Raw genomic sequence first — 14,804 nt, 5'->3', positions numbered from 1 at the left:
GAAGAAGATGCCGAGGCCTCCTCCCGCCCAGAGCCATCTTCTATCAGGGGACAAGAAGCAGAAGAGGAGGCGCTGGCCGATCCCAGCAGCGGCCACAGTTTCCAGAGAATCTTCCCCCGCAGATGAGCACCCTGCCCTCAGATGCGCCCGGGCGCCTGGAAGCAGCAGATAATAGATGCCCCTGAACTTGCAGAGTCCTGCCCAGATTTCAGTTTTAAGGAGTAATTTGCAAGAAGTAATTTGCTGTATTGAGCAGCCACCAGGAATCTGGGCTAATTGGCGTTGTCTCTTGGCCACTGTGGACTCTGGAGTCAGGGCTGGGGCTGGGGGCTCCCCCTTGGCCTCGTAACGGGGCGGGGGGCCTTGCAGGCTGCAGGGAGTAACAGAGTGCACGGGCCAACTTAATGGACGTGTATGCAGCCCTGTAGGAGGCCACAGCTTAGCGTGTCCCCTCCTGATTAAAGCACAGGGGTCAGTTGTCCCCATCAGAGCCGACAAAAGAGGATCGCTTTGGTCCCAGGGAGCTCAGGGAGCTCCTCCAATGCCAAAACCCGGCCCCTGGTGTTCTTAAGGTGACCCTTCCAGGAGGGGGAGACGGTTCTGTGGGGCTTGCAGCCAGCCTCTGGGGAGGGGGCAGAAGGGCAATGTCCTGAACCTGACCCTGCCCTGGCCTGAGGGGAAGGGTGGTGGTCTGCCTGGAGGCGGAGCTACAGAGGCAAATGCCCACAGGACTGGGGGTCCTAGGACTCCCCCAGAGGCTGGGGGAGGGGCAGGGCCCACAGGATGACGTCTCCCCGGCACGGAGGCTGCGTGGAAACAGGACCAGCCTCACTTGGCCTTCCAGCCGCCAGGGCAACCCTGGGAAAGTGGAGGTCGTGTCCACCTCAGGACTGTGGGCTGCCTCAGGACAGGGCCTGGCCCAGCGTTCCTGTAACCCTGGGCCCCACCCCTCCCCTGCAGAGATCCCCCCTGGGCCCCCAGGGGGATGGAGCAGAGGTCCCTCCGAGCAGCATAGCTTGCTGGGCAGTGCCCCCTGAACACCACTCAGTCTTGGGGGAAAAGCCCTCATGTCACACCACCCAGCCCAGCACCAACATGCCCTGATGCTCACGACTTTCCAGAATGATTTTCTGTGAGTCAGAGTTTACACCATGGACCAAAACCAGCCAGGAAGGTGTCTAGTTCATCCCTCCTGTGTTTTTGGGAAAAAGTGAATCTATTGTCAACATGCGAAAACCTTGAGATTTCCCTTGGGAATCTGATTCTCTTAAGGTCTCAGGAGAGGGGCCACACAGGCCCAGACCCTCCCCTGGCAGCATGTGGCGGCCCCAAGTCCAGGCCCCCAGACAGGCTCGTGCTCTGCAGCTTGCCCCAGTCCCCACCCCTCCCTCTCGCCCCCACATGGAGACCCGGGACCTGCCCCCCAGACCCCTGAGCTGCTCTGTCCACAGGCCGCTTGCTGGCTGTGTGTCCTGCAGTCTCCTCCCTCCCTGGGTATCCCCCTCCACGGGAAGCTGTAACAGCACCCACCCTGCAGGGCGGGGGGATTGGCTGAGTCAATATCCGCGACCTGTTTGGAACATGTCTGGCAAGTGGGATCCCTTCGGAAGTGCTGGCTGCTGGCTGATTGGGTCAAGCCCTCGTCACTCCTGTGTCACCTGCGGGACATCAGGTTGAGACCTGCTGTAGACAGAGGAACCACACGTGGCCATTTCTCTCCAGCTTTCTCCATTGCCACCACTTTCTCCCCAGCCCCACCTCCCACCCCGTCCCACACCCAGAGGGCGAGGACACAGACCTCGAGTCCCGCCACGTGGGTCCCGGGTTCTCCACCACCCTGATCCCCACTTGTACTGGCAACCTCTTTGGACTTGGTGGGATTTTCTCCCACATCTCATACCTGGATGTGAATCCCCTCACCAGCGATTTCAGGACCACAGGGGAGATCTGATCAGATTTACAATGGTGTTCTTTCTTTTGACAGCCCACATTCTATCAGCGAGACACTCCAGAAGTCACCAGATGTAATATTAATACACCACGGTAAGGACTTTGAAAGCAATCAACCACCGTAATCCAATTACTACCGGCTATATTTGTAATGCTATTTTGCCCTCAAACCCTCATCCTAACTGTGCACCAGACTCACCTCCCCTCACACACAGACACCTACACACAAACACCTACACACACACACACACACACCCCCCTACACACACACACACACACACACACGCCAATTGTGCACCCCGCTGCCTCACTTAACAGTGGGAGCCCTGACTAGTGAACAGCTGATCTGCATGAATTAACATGAGAGCTCCTGTAAGCCTGGAGCTTTTAAACTTGCAAACAGGTAGCTTGGTTGCCATGGAGAGCCGTGGCCCGATGCCAGGGCTCACCCTCTGGACCCGTGGTCTCCTCTGATCGGCGGCGTCACATGGGCTCTGCAAGGAGGTAGAGGCAGGGCCTCGCATCTTAATGACCTGACTTGCTGTGTCTGAGTGACCCATGTGAGGGGGTGAGAGAAGGCATGTATGTACGAGTGTGCACACATGTGTGTAAGTCTGTACGCACATGTGCCCAGGCCCCACACAAATGGAATGAAAACTGAATGGCCACAAGGATCTGCTGGCCACCTGTCCTGTTCTAACAGAGACCGAGAGCTCAGAGGGGTCCCTGCATGGACGGCTCATGCTTCTGAGTCAGGGCAGCTGCTGACCCAGTGCTGAGGAAGCTGCCCCGTCCCTGTCAAGACCCTCTCGTTCTGTCTCTCTCACACACCCATCCCCCCGTCCCCGCCTCCCCTCCGTCCACCCTCCTCCCCTCCCGCTGCCCTCATTTTGTCCTGCAGGCCCCCTCCCCCCACCCCATTATGGATGATGAGATGAGAATTGCATCCTTGCCGCCTGCCTTATAAACTCCTTGACGCTGGTTTGTACCCACTTTTTGTCTTGTAAATCCACCTCAATTCAGGGAAGATATTCACATTCATACATATGCCACACCTTCAGATGCAGACAGACCAGAAGCAAGGCCTCCACCCTATGGGTCAGTTCTGGTTTCGCCAGCAGCTGACCCTGAGACAAGGCTTCGAGTCCAAGAGTTTTATCTGGGGGGTGACCCCAAACAATACCGGTCGGGGGTGCCGGGCAGGGAGACTGGGAAGGATGGAGGCGATGAGCATTCTGCCCGTTTCTCTGGGAACCAGCAGAGGGCCTGTCTGCAGCCTCTGAAGCCTGTCCCCTGGAGCCACAAAGACCTAGTGCAGCTAAAAATAAATAAATAAATAAAAATTAAAAAAAAAAAGAAAGTGGGGACACGAGGTGTTGGGGGGTGGGGAGGCACTCACCGCTGCACCAGCCCCAGTGCAGTCTCCATGGCCCATTCTTCACCACCTGCATCTCCCAGGCTTTACAGTCTCCTCCCAGATTCAACAGAGCCCAGACCCCCTGGGCCCCCGGGATGACTTACCTGTCATGTGACCCTAAGGCGGTGAGCATTGGTCAAGCACATTTTAATAACAACCGCAGTGAGGAACACATTCCCACGGTGCCCCCCCCCGCCACACACACACCCCTGTCTGTGTGACAACAGAGGAGAAGTTTCCCCAGCAGCCTCCCCTCACTGCACACCACACCCTCTGCTGTCTCCGCATCTTGTCTACCTCACTCCAGTGCAGACTTCAAGTGCAGGCTCCACCCTCTGAACTGATTTCAAGACCCACTAATGCGTCACAACCTGCAGTTCAATCACTTCAGCACCAGACACATCTGCTTGTGGGTGTGTTGGGCCAGAAGCCATTTGTCCTACAGTGTGGGGTGGGGGGGGAGGGGGTGTTCACCCTCTTTCTCCGTCTGCAGTCAGGGGCGGGGCAGGAGGGCTGCGCCCACTGGGCCCTGAGCGGTCACTGCTCCAGGGTTTGCCCAGCAGCTGACAAGGTGGGCCTGGGGTTGGGGGCACAGACCAGAAGGCAGAACCCTGGCCTGTGGCCGCTCAGCCCTACAACCTCCTGAGCCTACCAGGAGCAGCCCCCGAGACAGCGATGGGGGACGGGCCCCCAAGGGAGGCCTGAGCTGGGCCCGGCCACCTCTTCCCAAGAACCCGGGACCCATACCCTGACCTACACTCGGGACCAGGCTCATGGGATCCGGCAGACAACCCCTCACCCGGAGGAGCAGGCGGTTACCCGCTGTGACATCCTCAGCAAGAGCCACTCTGACCCCGCCAAGTGGGTGCCGTCAGCTGACTTTGCCGCAGCAGGTGCCCTGGGCTCCACGTGCCTGCCCTCGCTTCCTGCCCGTGACGGCCCTTGGAGGCAGAGGCAGTGGCTTCTCTCCTGGCACGTGTGGGCAGCAGGTGTGATGATCGCAGACTGCTCCTGACATTCCCGAGCCCCTGCCAGCTCACCAGCTTGGTGCCAGGGGTGCGCTGCATCCTCACTATTCTGGAGTCCAGGCGCAGGGTGCATCTGTGTGACCCCAGGTAAAGGACTTAACCCCTCTGTGCCTCTGTTTTCATGGCTGTAAATGAGGGTAATGAAGCCCTTGTCCCTTAAAGATGCCTACCTAGGGCCTCCCACCATCAGGCAGTTGATATAAGTTAATAGTAGCCCCACTTGACAGCCGGAGAAACTGAGGCTCATGGTCACTGGCCTGGCAGGAAGTGGGACTCGCATCCCAGTCTGTCCGATGCTGAGCTCTTTGCCTTCCCTCCCTTATGGTCACCTTCAGAGGGACAGGGCAGGGGGCCATCACCCCCTCAAAGGGGCTGAGCCTCTGAGGACCCCACCATCTGGCTAAGACTCCCCTGCAGCTCCCAGGGGACCACCAGTCACCCCCATGAGCCAGGCATTCCAGCCTCAAACCACACACTACCCTCCGGGGGCGTCTCCCCATCCTGGGCCAGTTCTCTGAGGGACGATGTGTCTGCTGGGGGCAGGCCTGTCCCCCTTCCATCCCCCACAACGGTCCCTCCTCTCATCCCTCTGGACGGACATTGTCTCTCTCTCTCCATCATTCCCACTTGGCTGACAGCGACAGCCTCCCTAATTATGCTTGTGCCACGGCCTTTTGGTTTCTGATAGGCTAATTTACAGCCAGATTTCACCTGATTCCAGCTACAAGGGCAGGTTTTCCTTCCAGTCTCAACTGGATGGTTACGGAAGACAGCAGCCTCTGTCTTGCCAGAAGACTTCCCCTTTGGCTAAATTTGAGCAGGAAAGTTACCATGTTGGGAGGAACTCCACTGGCAAGGAATTGAGGGTGGCCCCCAGCAAAATGACCCCAAAAGAACCAAATCCTGTCAACCACCACATAAATGAGCCTGGTCATGGGTCATTCCCAGTCAAGCATTCAGATGAGACCCCAATTCTGCAGACACCTTGATTATAGCTATAAGACCCCTGAGCAGAGGACCCAGCAAAGCAGTGACCAGATGACCAATCCACAGAAACTATGAAATAATGAATGAGTGCTGTTTAAGCTGTTAAATTTGCCAAGGTTTGTTACTCAGCAATGGGTAACTAATACAGAGAGTGCGTGCTCAGTGGCTGAGTCCTGTCTCTTTGGGACCCCATGGACTGTAGCCCGCCCGGCTCCTCTGTTCATGGGAATTTCCAGGCAAAGAATACTAGAGTGGGTTGCCTTTCCCTTCTCCAGGGGAATCTTCCTGACCCAGGGATTGAACCTGCATCTGGGTTTGCAATAACTCAATACTGAATGGCTGAAATAATTGAGCAGGAAACACTGTGTGAGTTTAGGAAGGCATGAAGAGAGCACTTGGATCAATTTCCTTCCTTGCCACGGAGCAGAACCCATCACCTAACAGCAGCCCCACACCTGCACACCTGCTGTGGCCAGACATTTGCCAGGCCCCGGCACGATGACCCGAGACCAGCCCTTACCCTGCCCTCCCGGGGCTTCCGGGCCAGCTGGCGGAAGCCTCCAGAACCACCCCTCCATTCACAGAGCTCCCCTGTGGGAGCGGGCGGAGGAGCGGGGTGATCTGACCCTTCCTCGCCTGGGAGTCACCTCTGCAAAGCGCCTGTGGCTCACCTGGCCTGACGGTTCCAGCCTCGAGACACCCCGCGGCCGCCTTGGCTGCTTGGTGCTCAGACCAGGTACCTGTGAGGAGACACGCCTCCCGTTTTCACTTAATTGAAAACTCCACATCATCAAAGAGGCGGAGATGCGCAGAGGCCCTTTGTTCCCTCGCCAGTGACCATTAACCTTTAAAAAGATGCTTCATGAGCCGTTGGCGGAGCCTCATTCTCCGCGCCCGGTGTAATGAGGCCCTTACACGGGCCAGACTGGGGAGCGGGTGGACGTGAGAAATGCCGCGAACGCGAGGCCGGGCAGAGGGGGCCCCGGGCCAGCAGCCCCCGGGCCTGGAGCGGGCGGCCAGCAGCCCGCCGGAGCCCGGCCTGGGATCCGGGACCGCGGAGGCCCATCATGTCCAAGACGCGCATGCTGCTGAGGCTCCGGAGGAGAAACGCAGAGCCAGGCGCTGCCACCCTCTGCTCTAAACCCTCGGCGGCTCCACCGACAGAGGAGAAGCCACGTCCTTCCCTTGACGCAGGCCCTTCCGGACCCGGCCCCTCCTCACGGCTCTGGTTCCCCTGACCCGGACCCCGTCCTCCCTCCTCTCTGGTGACGCTGAAACCCAGCTCCACGCCCACCCAGGGGTCTTCGCATGAAAACTCCTCCCCAGAGAGTCTCGGGGCTGCTCCCTCTCTGCCGCTTTCTCAGAGGGCCTCCCTCACCCCACTTTAAAATAACACCCCCACCCTCAGCATCCACCTCCCTGCCGTATTTCTCACCAAAGCACCAAACAGCCCTTGACACATCAGCCCTTTTACCGATTGACATCAGCCTTCGTCTCTGTATTAGGATGGATGTTCCTCCAGGAGGGACTTTCTGTTTTGTTCACGGGCTTTGTTCCCAGTGCTTAGAGCTGGTCAGACACACAGCAGACCCTCCATAGACACCTGTGGAATGAATGAGTGAGTGAGCCAGCGAGTGAATGCGTGAATGAATAGAAGCATACCTGAACGACAAAGCCCTGGGACTTGGAGGAACTTGTTGATAAGAGGGATGAAGCTTTAGAATCCACATCCCTCTGCTGAAGGGAGAGACTGAGAAATACAATTACTGAGTCACAGCCTGGTGCCCGGGGCCTGAGTGGGCAGCTGACTGGCTGTTGAAGCGACACCCTCCACTCACAGGGCAGAGACTCGGGGGAAGGAAGCAGAGACCTCTGAGCGGCGGCTGCTCCCCCAGAACCACGTGCCCCTGGTGTCATACTCCGGTGCCTGCTCTGCCTGAGTCCTCCCCCACAGTCCTCCCCAGGCAGCTCCCCGCTGCCCCTTGTCGTCCAGGGCTCAGCTCACATCCACCTCCTCAGAGAGCCCCCTCCCCACCCTTTCCCGGATCTAGCAGGACAGCCCCCTGCCAATCACGCCCCATGCTTTCTTTTCCTCCTTGCTCATCAGTCTCTGGGGTTCTCTGGTTTCCCGATGTGTGCGCTGGCTTATTCTTCATCAACCCCCATTAGAACATCCGCTTCATTTGGGAGGGGACCTTGCCTGCCCTGTTCACTGCTGAACCCCCGCCCCCGCCCCATGCAGGGCCCAGCACACAGTAGGTGCTCAATAAACATTTGTAAAATGAACGGTTAGAGGAAACCAAGTGTGTATACACTTTGGGAACTTATAAAGTCAAACTGGAAATGTTCATTCCTTAAAGCACTTACCAGTCCCGTTTGCTGTCCTCTCTGTGAGTGAGATGTGGCCTGATGTGAAACAGTTAAGAAGACAGAAGAGTGGCCCAATTAGCTTCCCCACACCCCCTCAGGCTTTTCTAGACTTCAATAAAAATGTTACGTTTCCTCCTGAGTCTCTGTTCTTTGAAGCACCCAGTAAAGATGGAGGAGAGCAATTACTGGCTCTTACTTTTTCCCCCTTTAGCACACAACATGATTCTTTTACAGTTGGTTCAGTATCTGAGCCCCCTCCTCCATTCTGGGAGGACCACTGTGTCATATTCAGGGGATTGTCCACCGTAGTGGGCAAACCAGGACTCTAGTGCCCCTCTGCGCCTGCTCCCTGCCCAGGTCACATCGCGCCCCAGCCTCAGTGCTGCTGCCGCCTGTGGGATGAAAACTATGAAATGACCCCCAAGGTTCCACCAGCTTGAATCTGCTTTACTCAACCGGTCTCTGACAGGGTTGGGGAGGAATCAGGCTAGGGACCGGCTCCTGGAGCAGACATTGGAGCTCTGGCCCTGTTCTCTCCTATGGATAAGGGCCTGTCGATCCTCCTTGGAGGATTTAATTCACTCTGATTCCCACCTGTCTGCGCAGACCCAAGGAGGCCCTGCCCCTCCGAGGCCCAGTGCTCTGCTCCCATTTCCTTCGGGTCACTGACCTCAGAATCCGACCTGCAACCTCAGAACCCAAGTGACACAACTACCACCTTTTACCGGGACAGGTTCTGAGTCTTCAGGCTCCTGAGAGGCCTTCCTGGCCCATCGCAGCTGTGAGAGCATCTCCAAGGAATGCAGGACCTTAAATCCCTAGGAAGCATCAAGAGCTTCAGGGGAGTCCACCGTGGAGACCTCAGGGTTTGGGGGACAGACCAGGTGGGGGCACCGCTCAGGGCTCAGCATGTTGATTCAGGCCCTGGCTTCCATTCCCCTCCTTCGAGTTTCCCACCAGCAGACCAGCCCCCTCTCCCGCTCACACCCTATGTCGCCTGTTTGACCTGAGGGTGCCCAGGCGTCCTCACTGCCCCCCACGAGGAGGAGGATGCGGGAAGGGGAGGCTAATGATCTGCACGTAAATACGGGTATGAGAAAGGTCAGAAGCTTGAAGACATCTGGGGCTAAAACTGCTCTGGGAATAAGGGTTCATCTGGCCTTCCCCGATAGCTCAGCTGGTAAAGAATCTGCCTGCAATGCAGGAGACCCCGGTTCAATTCCTGGGTCAGGAAGATCTACTGGAGAAGGGATAGGCTACCCACTCCAGTATTCTTGGGCTTCCCTGGTGGCTCAGATGGCAAAGAATCCACCTGCAATGTGGGAGACCTGGGTTCAATCCCTGGGTTGGGAAGATCCCCTGGAGAAGGGCATGGCAACCCACATCAGTATTCTTGCCTGGAGAATCCCCACGGAGAGAGGAGCCTGGCGGGCTGCAATCCATTGGGTCACAAAGAGTAGGACATGACTGAGCAACTAAGCAAACACACTGAACATTTAATTGGACATTTATCAGATGTGTTTTCACGGGGCTCCAGCTTCAGGGGGGACTGGAGCCCATCACTCACTGTGAGTGTCACCTCACACGTGAAATGATCAGATACACTCTGCTCCCCTCCCCTTCTGGCCCCCAGACCTCTGACCAGAGGTCGCCTTGGGCCCAGCCGTGCAACTTCTGTTGGGGCCAAACACAGAGCTTTATGGGGTCTGGGTAGTTTCATCAGAATACAAATTAAAAATGACCCAGGAACCAGACCACGCTGATGCCATGGTGACCAAGTCCCTTGGGAATTAAATCGTTTGGCAGGTGAAATGGAAGCATCCTCCTCATTTTCCTCTTGAATGAGCTGTGAAATAGGCCCTGGAACCAGCCTCCAGGGTGAAGTGGTCGACCGGGCCTGGCGCCCAGGGGTGTCAAGAGATGGGGCACCAGCGGGACACGGTGCTTGGGAGACCCTGGCACCACGCGCAGTTGATGAACTGGCGTCCAGGGCACCCCTGCTTCGAGAGGATGGAAGGGGCGAGTCTCGGGTTCTGAGGGGTGCCCACTGACCACGTGCTAACCAGCAGACCCTCGCTGGGTGACCGAGCCCCACAGCTGAACTCCTCGGCCTCCCATCAGGGAGCGGGTTTGGATTCAGGTCAGAGAAGCTCCGGTCTACACCCTGGGTCACTGACACGGTTCTTCTCCCAGTGCAGGGCTGCCGGGCACAGATGACTCTCGGTCGGGCGGGGACTTGGTTTCTTCGTTGACTCCAAGGTGGTTCCTATCCGACCCTGAGAAGGTGGGACCCAGGACTAGCCGGTCCAGGCAGTGAACGCTGTACAGATTAGGAGAACAATGAAACACATTGAATCAGATTTGCAATCAGATTTGCACAGCTCTCAGTATGTACCAGTCTGTTCCTATGGGGACAGTTGCTGGACACAGGACGCCCACCAGCAGGGGTGACCACTCCCCGCACAGGATCTGAGCACCAGAGCCGAGGGGCTGCGCTCTCAGGTGACACCCACGCCCCCTGCTGACCAGCTTCCCTGCAGGGTCACATCTCCCATGTCCAGCAGCAGCTCTTCTGCAGACTCAGCCAGGGCGGGACCCGTCCACCTCTGCAGGTTTCAGTTGTGATGCCAGCCCTAACTTTCCTTGAGCCATCAAGAGTCGATTCCTATCCCTCATTCATCAAAAACGGTTCCTAATTAATTGCGAAATAGTGATTAAAAGTAATGAAATCCTTCAGAATGTTCTTCTGAAATGAATGTCTTAATAAAAAATGTGGACACTCCTTGGCTATCCAGTGACCCATGAGTCATCCAAGAGACAGACGGCACCCTTGGGGTCTATTTCGTTCCTTTAAAGAATGACGTGGAATTAAAATTACATGGGTTTTTAAACGGAAAAGGAATTTGATAAAGAATAGATACATGTATATGTATACCCAAATCGCTTTACTGTATACCTGAAACTAAAATTGTTAATCAACTATGCCCCAATATAAGATAAAAAACAATTTAATTTGTTAGAAACCTTTATCTTCCACAGAATTTTTCTAACAATTTTTATTTATTTAGCTTGTTATTCTTGGCTGTGCTGGGTCTTCATTGCTGCACGGGCTTTTCTCTAGATGCAGAGAGCTGGGGCTACTCTCTAGCTGCAGTGAAGACTTCTTGCCATGCTGGCTTCTCTTGTTGCAGGGCACAGGCTCAATAGTTGTGGCGCGTGAGCCTGGTTACTCCACGGCACATGGGATCTTCCTGGGCCAGGGATCGAACCCGTGTCTCCTGCATTGACAGGCAGATTCTTTACCACTGAGCCACCAGGGAAGCCCCTATGTTCCAAGGAATTTGACAACATTCTTAGCACCAGCATATATGTGGTGCTAAGAGTTGAAAAGTTTTTTAAAAGTTAAAAAAAAAAAACCTGTGTTTTGAAACCAGACTGCCTTGGATTCAAATCCCAACTCTGATTCTTACTGTGTGACTTTGGGCAAATTATTTAACTCATCTGGACTTTGTTTTCCTCATCCATAAAATCGGTATGATACCTAACTCACAGGTCGACAAAATAGTAAAGGAAATAGCACAGGGAGAATCCTCACCCCATACCTGGCACATAAGTTCCCTTCTTTTATGCTCCATTGTGAGTGAAAGTTGCTCAGTCTTGTCCGACTCTTTGCAACCCTGCGGACTATACAGTCCATGGAATTCTCCAGGCCAGAATACTGGAGTGGACTGCCATTTCTTTCTCCAGGGGATCTTCCCAACCCAGGGATTGAACCCAGGTCTCCCACATTGCAGGCAGATTCTTTAGTGTCTGAGCCACCAGGGAAGCCCAAGAATACTGGAGTGGGTAGCCTATCCCTTCTCCAGCAGATCTTCCCCACCCAGGAATCAAACCAGGATCTCCTGCATTGCAGGTGGATTCTTTACCAGCTGAGCTACCAGGGAAGCCCTATGCTCTGCTGTGAAGCCACCAAACATACTTTCACTGTGCATTTGGTAGTCATTAAATCAGGTGGTGCTGTCAGGAGCCTCCGAGGAGGGCGTTAAATGCAAGTCATCTTTGATAATCTACTTTTTCTCCTTTATTCCTGACATTGGTGATTTAGAGCCAGGCACCAAGGGAGGTGTCTGTGAGAGGTGCAAGTGCTTCGTGTCACACGTTCCCAATCTTGGAAATGGATGTAAATTGTAACTCTCTCAGGGGAAGCGCACCATCAGATGGTGCGGCGGCAGGTAATACTCACTGAGCACTGACTGTGTGCTCTAGGGGCACACATTAGCTCATTTAATCCTCGCAACCACACTTACAGGTCAATACATATTATCTGACCTATTTTAAATGTGAAGAAACAGAAGCAGAACCTAAGTGACGTAGCCAAGACCACAGAACTGTAACTGGCAGAGCTGAGATGCAAACCTTTGAAGTCTGACTCCAGAAGCCTCTATTTCTCCTCTGGGCTCCACAAAAGCTGGCTCGATAACCACACTTCTGCAAGGTGACCTGGCCCCTGAGTTGATCTTCATTCCAGCCACACTGTGTCATCCTCACATGAGTCTCAAAGACCCACAGCATGTTCCCAGAAAGGGTTAGGAAGAGTGTGCCAGGGCCGTGGAGGGTGAAGAGCTGCCCTGTGGTGGGGCGCTCAGAGCAGGGACACCTCAGGGTGTCTGGCAGGGGGCACCCTTGCCCCTTCAACTTCCATTCTCTGAAAGTATTCTTTCTCAGGGGAGGCAGGCTTGGAGCCAGCAGTAGGAGAGAATGAGGGCTGAGTCCTCCACACCAGAGGGTCGCCACATATACAACCTCTATGAGCAACGAGAGAGACAGGCATGGGTGAGTTTAGGACTTCATAGGCTTGTTCCCCAGCATCTGTCACTCCTTCTTCTGGCTCCTGATTCTCCTTTGGAAAAGCTACCTCTCCCAACTTTTAGTCTCTGGCGTCTGAGTAGACACACTCCAGGCCTGGTCCATCAGTATCTACTTTTCCCTTGTTGTTGTTCAGCCGCTAAGTCATATCCGACTCTTTGTGACCCCATGGACTGTAGCATGTCAGGCTCCTCTGCCTCCACTATCTCCTGGAGTTCACTCAAATTCACATCCTTTGAATCAATGATGCTATCTAACCATCTCATCCTCTGTTGCCCCCTTCTCCTTTTGCCTTCAACCGTTCCCAGCATCAGAGTCTTTTCCAAAGAGTCAGCTCTTTGCATCTGGTGGCCAAAGTATTGAAGCTTCAGTTTGGCAACAGTCCTTCCAATGAATATTCAGAGTTGATTTCCTTTAGGATTGACTCGTTTGATCTCTTTGCAGTCCAAGGAACTCTCAAGAGTCTTCTCTAGCACCACAGTTCGAAAGCTAGCCACTGCAACTGGTTCAAGGAGGAGCACATGAGAATAATTGTTCAAATGAAACTCAATCAAAAGGTTGCTCTAGTATGAAATAAAAAGGGGGGGTGGGGAAGCCCCCTTTCCACCAGTATGACTCAGCCGGGAGAAGGTAAGCCCAGACCCTGCCTGACTTCATTTGAAGCCAGTACCAAAGAACATTAGACTTAAGAAATGCAGAGAAACTGGGTTCAGATGACATTTTGTGAGCACCTGGATACAGCCATACCTGAAGTCAGTCTGTCTCTGAGCTCTTCAGTTACATGAGCCCTTAATTCTGTGTTTTTCATTTGTTTGTTTGTTTAAGCTGATTTGAATTGAGCTTCTTCATTTAACAGCAAGAATCCTGACTCAAACAAAGACCAGGGAAATCATGGATCAGTCTGGTTTGGAGTAGCCAGGCTCATTCATACCATTGCTATACAAGCGTGAGGTTTTAATTATGGAAGTCATCCCAGAACTCAATTTCTCAAGCTCTACAATTCCTTGGGGTGGAGCAGAGGTGGGAAAAGGAAGAAAAGTATTTTTTAATTCTTATGTTATTGAAAGTTGGCTGGGCACATGCTTATAAAAACTCTTGTTCAAATTGCATATAATTTGATTGGATTGTGAAAGAAATCCTTCTGGAGGTTGGTCTGGATGCTGCTCTTTCCACAAAAGTAATATTAATGACCTCTGATGAATGTTATGAATTTCAATTATCACCAAAGGAGAAAGACCCTCACAGTAAAAGTACCAGCTCCCCTGCCCCAAAGAGAGCCCACTTATTAAAAAGGCATTGAATTTTCCAACCCATTCAGGGTTGCAGTTTCAAAGGCGGGATCCTGGTAAGAGATGGCACCAGCAGGTTATCGTTTCTCCGGGCAGCAGGAGGGTGGGGGGTGAGGGTGATCTCACCTGAATGGCCAGATGGATCACAAGGGTAATTAGGGTTCTTGGTTGCAAACTGTAGAGACCCACGTGGGTGATGAGAGGACAGTGGGCTTTCCCTGCAGGATCTTGAGCCCTACAGATTAGAAGAGACAGGGAGGACCAGGCAGGGACCACAGGACTCCATGGGGCCAAGAAAGAGCATCTCACAGCGACACTGCCTGGGAGAAGGGATCTCCCTTTATTTTTTTTTTTTTAATTTTATTTTATTTTTAAACTTTACATAACTGTATTAGATTTGCCAAATATCAAAATGAATCCGCCACAGGTATACATGTGTTCCCCATCCCGAACCCCCTCCCTTTAATTCCTCTTCTTTCCTTCAGTTACTCAAAACAAAGTCCTAGGAAAGAGTGTTGAGGGGTCAGGCTAAGTGCCCACCTTTCAGGAAAGACAGGTGGAGAGGGCAGGCCTCGCCCCTCAGCTTTCAGGAGGGACGTTGTCACCGAAGTCACCAGGGCTTAGCCAGCACCCCTCCTACATGGGGGAGGGGCGATTCCCTAAAGGACGTCGGGCAGCTTCAGAGAGGGGAGTGGATCACAGGCAGCCGGAAATGATCCCTGTCCCCAGGCGTCACTTGTGGCCAGACCAGAGTGAGCCTGGGGAGCCTCAGCTCCCCTCTAGGAGCACTGGGGGGGGACACAGGGGACACGGCAGATCCTTATGGAAAACGCAGCTCTTGGAACTGTTGACTCCAACAGAAATGCTACAACGCTGTACTCGTGGGGTTAATTCTTT

Source organism: Bubalus bubalis, chromosome 14, assembly GCF_019923935.1.
Source record: "Bubalus bubalis isolate 160015118507 breed Murrah chromosome 14, NDDB_SH_1, whole genome shotgun sequence".
NCBI classification, from domain to species: Eukaryota; Metazoa; Chordata; class Mammalia; order Artiodactyla; family Bovidae; genus Bubalus; species Bubalus bubalis.
Note: the sequence above shows the minus strand (reverse complement) of the source record.